The sequence below is a fragment of the Peromyscus leucopus genome, chromosome 13 (assembly GCF_004664715.2).
Source record: "Peromyscus leucopus breed LL Stock chromosome 13, UCI_PerLeu_2.1, whole genome shotgun sequence".
Classification (NCBI taxonomy): domain Eukaryota; kingdom Metazoa; phylum Chordata; class Mammalia; order Rodentia; family Cricetidae; genus Peromyscus; species Peromyscus leucopus.
This window is the reverse complement of record NC_051074.1, coordinates 35,528,363-35,539,256: the sequence shown is the minus strand read 5'-3', so window position 1 is coordinate 35,539,256 and position 10,894 is coordinate 35,528,363. Positions and strand designations below refer to the sequence as shown.

The following is a 10,894-nucleotide window of genomic DNA, read 5'->3' as shown; positions in this document are numbered from 1 at the left end:
TACATTCTGTTGTGGTTAGGAAGGATACTGACCTGCAGGCACAGCACTCTCTCTTCGCTCAAAGAAGCAAGATCAACATTCAAAATTGCTTCGTGACAAACATCCATCGGTAGAAGAGAGGGCACCCATGGGCAGGGGACTCAGGGAAGGTGAGAGAAGAATCCTCTGTTCAATTCACTTGAAAGCTTTTGCCGCACTAAAACTGTGAGGGTGGGCGGGTAGGGTGTAACAGGGGGAACCGTCTCTTTCAATATTAATATCCTGTCATGGTCCTACACATTTATGAAGAGAGAGTACAAAGGAACAGTGCAAATTGACAGTCACAGGACTCCAATTCGGGTCAATTTATTACCAGGAAAGAGGGTGAGCTGTGAAATGAAGGACACAGTCCCAGAGTAGATGACGAATCTCGCACTCCCGAGTTCCTTCACAGGGAAGCTGCAGTGAATTTAATAGAACCCCATCAAGTGCAGCTAAGGGATCTATCCTGCCTGTAGTGCGAGCCTGATTTCCAATTCTAATGAGGGCCAGAGTCCTCATACTTCATCCTAAATGGCAATGGTACCAAGCCTTGTCTTTTGCCAAGATGACATCTTTTACATGCACTAACATGATATGGAACCACTTGGGGCCCATTTATGACATGGGGATTAAAGGTGACATCAGAGTGTCCAGACACCCCTTCCTAATCGCAGTGGTACCCTCCCATACCCCTTCTCAAAGCTGCACTGGAGATCTCTGTGGAAGGCTGTGGAATTTCCTCAAATCTGGTGGCAAGGCTGTCTTTGGAATGTTTATTAATGCACTTCAGGAAACGCTGTGTTCTGACGATGAGTTTCAACAGTGTTGATGTTCGCCAGACTATGGGTGATCCACAAACCACGTGTATCCTCCTCATCCTTTGAAAATGATGGGGAGATTTGAGACAAGGTGAGATACAGTAGAAATGTCAGAGACGCCCACAGGTTAGCAGAATGTGGATTGTCTAGCCGATGTCCTGAAAGATTCCTAGGCCAAAGTCTCAGTTCCTAGGCCCTGGAACCACCACCTTTAAAAGGTAGGTATGGTCTCTCTGTGATGTGACTTAGGATGACAGAAGACTCTTGGTTTCTTTCTTTTTTTTTTTCTTTTTTTTTTTTTGGTTTTTTGAGACAGGGTTTCTCTGTGTAGCTTTAAGCCTTTTTTGGGACTCACTTGGTAGCCCAGGCTGGCCTCGAACTCACAGAGATCCGCCTGCCTCTGCCCCCCGAGTGCTGGGATTAAAGGCGTGCGCCAACACCGCCCGGCTGACTCTTGGTTTCTTATTGGAGGAGAAAAACCAGTAACATGGTAAGAGGAGAGATGGTGAGTATAGGTAGGTAGAAAAGCATGCTTTGTAGCTAGAGTTTTCCTGCCTTGCCCACAGTCAGGACAAATCTCTATCACCTGCCAGTCCCACAGCCTCTCAGACCCAACCAAGTAAACACAGAGACTTTTATGGCTTGCAAACTGTATGGCCGTGGCAGGCTTCTTGCTAACTGGTCTTATATCTTAAATTAATCCATTTCTATAAATCTATACCTTGCCATGTGGCTCATGGCTTACTGGCATCTTCACATGCTGCTTGTCATGACGGCGGCTGGCAGTATCTCCCCACTCAGCCTTCCACTTCCCAGAATTCTCCTCTCTCCTTGTCCCGCCTATACTTCCTGCCTGGCCACTGGCCAATCAGTGTTTTATTTATACAGCATGATATCCACAGCAATGGTTGGTTTTGAAATGGAAATCAGAATAAGTGTAAGATGCACCCAAGGCTCCTTGGCTGGAATTCCCCCTTCTCAACCCACACAACTGTGAGAAGGCCAACCCTAGACCTCTGTCCTGTGACTTGGGTACCTGAGGACCCAAAAACCTTGGGCTGAGTTCAAAGGAGGCGATGAAAGGAAGCGAGAACTGGAAGCGACTGAGTATGAGGAAAGATTAAAGGAGGCAAATCAAGAAATCTGACTGAGGGATTGCTGGGGGCAGAATGATAAAAAGCTACAAATACCTGGAACGTGCACACATCGGGCCAGGAAAAGGTCCCCTGTGAATTAGCAGAGGCAAGAACTGGCTGCCGAGGCAAATGGGGTTGTGAGAAAAAGCATTCAATTAGCCCACCAATGAGTAATGAAAGTGGTGGTTGGATCAGGAAGGACCTTTTTACAAGCAGGCAGGGGCAAGCTCTGGAGAGTCCGCCGTAATGAGGGCCTAGGCACTCGGGAGGCACCGGAGGCTGGACAACCTCCCCCAGCAACCCCGAGTGACAGATTGTATTCATTCCATTAACTTGTCCGGTACTCTCAGAGGGAACCGGCTGGTGAAGGACAGACAACGCAGATCTTCAGAGTCTGACTCAGGAAGCCCGGCTTCGCGTCAAACAATTGACTCCAGACTCTAACGTGAAAATTAGATGCACAGTATTTTAGTGAACTTAATGAGGTGAGCAACAACTCCAAAGGCTTCTCATGAAAAGTGAAAATAATTGAAAAAAGGCATCCCCTTGCCAAGGCAGGCTCCGGTAATGAGAACCACGGCCCCTTTGAAGGTTTCAAACAATTCTCACAGATGACCAGAAAGGATCCCTTGTGCTAGAGAAAGTCTATCTTTTTTTAAATTTATCCTCCTTAAATCCTGATTGTGAATTTGCTGATAAGAAAAAGTAGGCAGGCTTTTCCTAAAGAAACATCTTCCTTTTTAGACTCTTCGGAGGTTGTGGATTACTCAGGATTTGCATAATCACAGATGAACTAACTTTGCAATATTAAACCCCATCTCTTAATTTAAGTGTTGGGACTACACCGCTCTTAAGGATGAAATACTCCCCGCAACCCCGTTTTAGGAAAGTCTGAGTTCATAAAGAGTAAAATCTAGGAAAGGAAATGCTTACCAATGTTTACCTCTCTGCATCACCACTTGTCAACTATATCTGTATCGGTGGTGAGACAAATTTCAACTCTTTTTTTTGACACCCTCGCTCTAATTTTGTCTCAGTTGTTATCCCCACATGGGCCCTGAACAATTCTCTGTGATAAGCTGTGCCCTCTGACCCCATTTAACGGTACACACCTCCATTTGCTCGGTGGTAAACTTTACAAGGGTCCTCTACCAGAATTAATAACAGTGAGCTTGCTTTAATTTGAAATTGCAGAGTCCTTTGCTACAATAAACACCCCCAAGATTTCCTCCCGAAGCATTTAATAATCTGTTTAATTGTCCGGCAGCAGGGGAATGGTTCCCTTGGAAGTCTGGCTGTTACCTCATGTTGCTGCCTGGATCCTATCATGAGCAAACAAAAGCAGTCAAAACAACAAAATAAAATTTGGGACATGTTACTTTATTGCGCAGGATAAATGCTATTTTTGAAGTTCTGTAATCACCATCTTCGCCACTTTGCTGCCCTTCTCCGTTTCCTTCGTCCCAAGAAACGTCTAAGCCCTGCAGAGTTAAAGCGTCCACCGCAAAGTCCGGTCTATTTCTGTTCCCCGCGGCAATTTCAGCTTCCCACTTGCAGAGCGAAGCTGCCTTTTACATCCAGAGTGCTCCCACGCAGGCTGAGGATAGGTGCTACAATCAAGGAAAAGCAGGGGACGGCCGCTTGCTGCTCACATCGCTGGTACTGCCCTTGAAGTGGAAGAGAGCCCAAAGATCAGGAAAGGGGCCGCCGGAGAATCTGAAAGCCAGTGAGAGGGGTCGAATGTGCTGGAGAAAGTCTTCCCACTTCAAGTTTCTGACACAGCCATTAGTCATCCCGTGTTGAGAGAACTGGGAGGCACACGTGTGCTCCTGGGTCTCTACCCAAGGGTCTACAGTTTCTCAGAAACGTTCCCTTGTGTGTTGGGAAGAAGGAGAAGGGAACTTCCCCAGCAAATATATTTTTAATCCAAAAATCACTTCTTATTCCACAGAAATCCTGTAACGTACCCAGGTATCCATTGCCATCTGGGACTTGCCCAGCCTGGAGGAAGACTAAATAAAGGAGGGGATTTTTTTTTTTTTTCTTTTTCATTTCAAAGTTACATGCAGACTACTTTAACTTGTTTTTATTACCTTTAATTAGCTTAATAATCTTCACATTTCCTTGTTGAATAACCGCTAACTTAATGTGTTGCCATAATGCATTTTTAAATTACTGCTTTAAGAAATTCAAGCCTGATTTCCCATTCCCCTCTGTATTAATTATCTATAAATATGTGCGGATTCCTTGCAGCAGATTCTTGCAATCTCCTTGTTAGCCCTACACAGACACTTAGAAAAGCTGTAACAAAGCAGAGTTCCACATCCCTATAATTTACTCAGCCTTATAATTGATATTTATAAGTTCAGCAAACCTGGACGGAGAGAGCAATATCAGCCAGGGCCCCATTCAAGTTCAAAGCCCTTTAATTTGGATGTAAGTGTGGGGATCTTGTTTTGCCGAGACAAACAGGCTCGCCCTTCTTTGTGCTCAGTTATGTGGGCCTCTGGGGACACAGTTTCTTCTTTTTAGCAAAAGGTGATCTGTCCCTCACCCCATTCATTCCTCTAAGCCTGAAAGGAAACTTAACAAACCAGTTTGCAAGGTATGTGCTGGAGCCCAGGCAGCTAGGCTCTTTTTCAGCTTGAACCCCATAATACGAAGAATGAAATGAGCCGGTAGGCTGGCAGTGTGCCATAGAGAATGTGTCACTTTTCATGACACGAGACTACTTTCTCATCCACACCGGGTAGGAACAATGTGCCCAAGACGAAGCCTAGCGCTGGAGAACCGAGGCAGTGTAGACACAGAGCTCAGAAAGAAGTCAAAGGCTGACCGCTGCTGAGGACTGGTCAGGATGACTCTTAATTCGAGTAACTCTTAATTAAGGATCACTCTTAATTCGAGGAATCTGCCAGCCCCAGGGAGGGTCTAGACCAGTGCCTCTCAGGGTGTGTTCCCCTGGTCGGCAGCATCAGCAGTAACTTTACCATGAAAGTTGCTGGCTCCTTCTAAATCCAAAACTCGAGGCGAGCCCAGCACTTTTAACAGGCCTCCAGGTAATTCTAAAATATACTGCAGTTGGAAAAGTAGCAACCTCATACGAGTATACAGTTCTTCCACAGAGATCCAAGTAAACTTCAAACACAAATTCACAGAATAACCCAAATAACCTCCTAGGATAGAAGTACCCCTGGTAAAGTACCTAGTACTTTTTGGTTTCTTACTGTGGTGTTCTAGACACGACCTCCCACCCCACCATTGTGGATCGAAATGAAAACTTTACCTATCATCAAGGAACACCGGGTAGCATGGGAGAAAAAGAAAGATTGTCTATATCTAAAAACACACAGGATCAATTTCAAACAGAGAAAAGACTCTGGAAGAATTCAACCACTCAGTGGAGAGAAGCTAGTCATTAGCGTCATAAACAATGTGGAGTATCTGTTCATTAATCGATCTGTGAGGCGTTCAGACTTTCAGGTGCAAGGCTTATGGCCGGTATTATGTATTGCCGCTGCCAGAAGCAGATAGTGTCACAACACAAATAAACGTGTGTGCATGGAGAAAAGCCCGAGAAGCCCGTGAGAGCCGGCGATTAGGGCGAGACAGTCAGCAGCTCTCCCAAGAAAAAAGAAACGACTCAGGGGCTTTCCATGTGGCCTCATGAAGGATTATTCTGAGATCTAAGGGCAAAAGAGAAGCCCTGAGGGGGATGTGGAAAATGCTAGGTGGAACCAAAGAATCCGAAGGAGACAATAGAGACAGAGAAGAAAGTCAGGGTGTATCCCCTAGGGTGTCTCAGTACAGTCATGCTCTGTCCTCTTTGGGAGAGTGGGAAGAAAAGCTGCGTCTTCATGTATGCAGCCAGCTCTCCATGTAGAGAGCAGCTGCCTTCAAGTTCACTCACAAGTCAGTGAGTACAAGTCAGAATGCATTTTTCCTGTGGAAATATTATTCATGGTGGTTTGGCTTTCTGGACAAGCCACATAGGCTATTTAGCCCCAAATGAAATTGAATCTACAGCCTAATCCTTAAAAATATGATTTCAACAGTATCTAAGCAGCATTTTTAATATTGTGTCTTTGGAAAAAAAAATAGAATTCAAGTTCAAAGGTGGGACACAGTGACTGGTCTTGGGCCAGAGGCCAGGAACTTAGGCATGTCCATTCTGCCTCAGACACTTTTTCCCCAGATGACCTCTGAATAAGGCACAGATAGTGCATTCTCAAGGACGTCATTTCTGATTCTTTAACCTATGCATCTAACACTGTACCCCTCAGTCTCTTCCCTTTTCTTTTCTCCAGAGCACACCATCTTATGTGCTGACTGATTCACATGCCTTTGGAGACTTGTCCACCCCAGTGAAGGCAGGAATTCACCAGTATGTGATGCACAGTAGGCCCTAATACATAATTGTTGTTTTTAATTTTTTTTAAATCTGTTTATTAACTGTAGGTGGCCAAGGTGGGTTGTTGAGGCAAGGGTCAGGGAAATGGATCCCCTGAATCATCTTCCCCAAATACTCTGCATTCAAGATGGAAGTATTTGCACACTGCGAAGTTGGGAAAAGGACAGGCATCATGCATAATGGATCCCCTGGCCATGCTGTAAATGAACTCTTAGATCTTGAAGTTGTTTTAAATGGTTGCTAGTACATGACCTTAGACTCAAGACATCAATGTATTAGAATCATCCTTTCTCACTTTTTATCAGGGGCAGAGTGTTCTTTGCATCCTCAGGACTGTTGGTAAGTCACAAATGGTACAACTGGGTAAGACATGAAGATGCCCTGCAAATCACATAGTGTATCCTAAAATAAGGAAAGGGTGATACTGAAAGCTTGAGGTCCATGAACAGGTGAGATCTGCCATCATCCTCTGTGTGATGCTGACCTGTGTTTGTCTATGGATCACCCTGGTATTTTCCCATGTGTGACGGTCTGCTACCTCAATAATCCATTGATGAAAAGTAAGGAGGAAGTCTGAGGAAAATGTTGACATCATTGACATGCTCCATTAAAAGGGAAAGAATGACCTTAGAAAAATATTCAAGGAAATATGATGCAAAAAAATAGTTATAGTTGAAAATTATATGTTAGTTCAAAACAACATTCCCAGGAAAAACTTTCCTGAGGTAGCCATGTCTCTTACTCCTCTCTCCATCGAAAGTTTAATCTTTCCTTAATAGCCTTTATCACAATGGATAATTATATGGCTAAAACATATAATTTATGTGTTTATTATCTAGTCCTTTCTACCATCCCTATATGATAACTTACATTTTTTCTTGCTCACTAAAACTATATATATATATATATTATGTGTAATACTATATATAATATATATATAGTAAATATATAGTAATATATAGTAAATATCGTAAAACAGTGAGTCAAGGCCTAATGACCTGGGCTGGAATTGCCTACTAACCCCTGTTTTTACTAGTGTTTTTCAATCAAGCTTTGCCCTGAGCACATGTACAATAAGTTCTAGGTGACTGCCTATACCTGTCAGGCAAAGCCCTGCTTGATTGCAGGCAAGGAACCTCAGCACACCATCTACAGGTCTGTCTACAGGCAGGCTTGTCCAACAAGTCCTGTCGATGTATATCTGCTGTTTCACTCTAGCTGACTAGTCTACAGTGGGAGAACCAGAGGTTCCAGAGGGGAACTGAAAAATTACCATGGAAAGCTCTCCCCCAACAAACCTCCAAAGTACACATCTGGCCTGAACAACCACAGGGCCCCTGGACTGATGCAGCATGGCCAGGGATGGATGAAGACAAGACTCAAGGGATAGTCGGTCACTGCCTTCTTTCCACATCTTCTGATTTCACTCGGTCTACCGTGTGGTCTATGGGAAGGGGCTCCAGTTTGGAAGTCATGGCCCTAATTGACTCGGGGGTCATTTGTTCACCATGTTGCTGTGGGATGTTCTGTATGGCAAATGTGTTGCTCTGATTGGTTAGTAAATAAAACACTGATTGGTCAGTAGTCAGGCAGGAGGAAGTATAGGCGGGACAAGGAGGAGAAGAATTGTGGGAAGTGGAAGGCTGAGGCAGAGACACTGCCAGCCGCCACCATGACAAGCCGCATGTGAGCCACAAGCCACGTGGCAAGGTATAGATTTATAGAAATGGGTTAATTTAAGATTTAAGAACAATTAGCAAGAAGCCTGCCATGGCCATACAGTTTGTAAGCAATATAAGTCTCTGTGTTTACTTGGTTGGGTCTGAGCGGCTGTGGGACTGGCGGGTGACAAAGATTTGTCCAGACTGTGGGCAAGGCAGGGAAACTCTAGCTACACCGTGTCACTTACCGTTTTGTGTTTTCTTGTCAGTAAAAATATAGCTCAAGACATCTATGTCTCAGCACAGTAAGGAGGGCTCTGAGGCAGATATAGTATAAGAATGCAAAAATTATAGTCATTATTTCACGTTCTTTTCCCCCAGTGTTCTCTACCTCTGGGCATTTGCACGGAAACACCACCCTTTTCTAGTTCTGCCTCAGCTTCTGGAAGCAAATCGTATGGGAGGTGAGCCTCAAAAGACTGCCCAAGATCTATGCTCAGAGATTCTGAAGAACCAGGCCTCAGCTGCAACAACACCCCGATGATTCTGATAGGCAGCCAAGGTCAAGGACTGCCACAGGCTGGAGACCTCACAGCCCCAAGGCTGACGCCAAATTCCCTCTCTTCCCCACGAGCACCAGGAGCTCTTTCTAATGGAGAGTCTGCCCTTATGTTCTGCAAGGAGTCTAAGGGAAAATATTCCCGAAGCTGTTCACTGATTTAAGCTGACTGGAGGACCTGAGAGGATTTCTCTGGAGCAGATTTGGAGAGGAGAAAATACAATAAGCAATCAGGAGGGGAGACCTGGTACCCAGAAGGGAGCCTGGGAACGTCAAATACGTCCTGAATCATCCCATCATCTCTTTGTCTCTCCAAGGCTACCAGCAAACATGGAGGTCAAGTTCATCCTTCCCCAGGCAGAGCTATGTCGTCAGCCAGCATCTGTTGATATTTTCCCTCTTGCCTTTTTCTGAACTATAATAACTATTTCTTTTCTTTCTTTTTCATATGTATGTGGTGTATATGCATGGTCACATGTGTGTATGCACATACGTGTGTATCTGGGTGGAGGCCAGAGGTTGACATCAGGTGCCTCTGGCTGAGCCCAGACCTCTCTGAATCTACTGGTCTCACTAGCCAGTTTGCCTCAGGGATCCTGTGTGTGCCTCCTGAGTGATAGTAGACAGGATGCCACATCCACCTAGCTTTTTTTTTTTTTTTTGGTTTTTCGAGACAGGGTTTCTCTGTGTAGCTTTGCGCCTTTCCTGGAACTCGCTTTGGAGACCAGGCTGGCCTCGAACTCACAGAGATCCACCTGCCTCTGCCTCCCAAGTGCTGGGATTAAAGGTGTACAGAACTGCTGCCCTGTCAATTATACTTTTTTCTTACAACAATACTTTGCTGGTGCTTTTATCAAAAGACCTTTAAAATTTTTTTGAAAATAGATAAGGAATAAATGAGTGAGCAAAACACTTCACATTCTTAAGGCTTTGCCCTGACTTATTTTATTAAATAACAAATTAAAAAAATGATCCCACTCATTACTCAGACATAGTAGTGGTACTATTACCACAAGAGGGACTATTACCATGCTACAAATAATGGTAAAGATGATGATGGTGCTGGTGCTGATGCTGATGCTGATGGTGTTGATAAGTGAAAGTAACCATGTTTGAACACCTGATCATGGACATTGCTCTGAGCAGTTTCCATCGATTAATTACATCTTCAAATTACATCTGTAAACTATATAACCCCCTCTCTGCGCTCTATCATGAGGAAAGAGAGGCACTAAATGACTCCTTAATTTTTTTTATGGTGAAAAAGGTGTATATTTATAATTAGCCAGCTGGATGATTTCAATTTTATTGGCAACATCCAGAGCATCGTAATCAGGAGCCAGTCAAACATACACTTTCTCTTCCCCCATCAGATCTTATGAGGGTGTTGACTTTGGCCACATCAATGTCACAGAGTTTCTTCAAGTTTCTTCACAGCCTGTTTGATCTGATGCTTGCTGGCCTTGACATTCATCTGAGCACAAATGTATTGTCTCCACTCTTTTTCATGGTTGACTCGGTGATCGGGGGAATTCGATGATGGCATGGTGGTCAAGCTTGTATCTCCTGGGTGTGCTCTTTCGAGGGCTATTGGGCTGCTTCCAGAGCCGCAGGGTCTTGGGCCGCCAGAAGGTGAGTGATGTGCAGATCTTCTTTGTGTGGCTGTGGACACCTTTTAGCACTGCCTTCTTGGCTTTCAAAGTCTTTGCTTTGGCTCTAGCTTTGGGAGGGGCAGGAGCTTCCTTCTTCACTTTGGATGCCATCTTGGCAGGAGGTGGCTAAATTTCTTATAGCTAATGGCCATATAAGACACCCAGACAAATGTGAACTGCAAATAAGTGTTTTACCATAGCTGTATTGCGGGATCACAAAGGAGAATAACAATATTTGCTCTAAGCATGTGCCGTGAGATACATGGAACGGGTGATTGACTCTAAAATTTTCCTCATTGGTTTAGTTGAAGTCTAAATTCCTCTGAAGATCTTAAACTTTCAAGCAGCAAATGAAAGTGAGCAATAGCTAGGGTCCTAGGAAACAAAGGCACCAAGTCTGGCTGCTGGATGTGTGTGTCTGCTGTCCCCATCTCTTGTCCGGATTTTCAACACTGACACCAACTGCATGGTTTGTGAATAAGTCAAGGCAGGGCTTTGGTTTGGACTTCATATCCTAGGGCCAAGAACCATGACTTCAGACCTCTTGTTTCCCTGGCCTCCCTCTCACTTCCCATACTAAAGCAGTGGCTTGGGGTCTGCTGGGTCCAACACTTGTGGCTCAGGATATACCTTGGC

General features: G+C 44.6%; 1 pseudogene; it reads right to left on the bottom strand.

Annotated features, from left to right (window-relative positions):
- Nucleotides 1-9,859: 9,859 nt before the first annotated feature.
- LOC114706792 lies at nt 9,860-10,369 on the bottom strand (annotated as a pseudogene).
- Between the last annotated feature and the right edge of the window lie 525 nt (nt 10,370-10,894).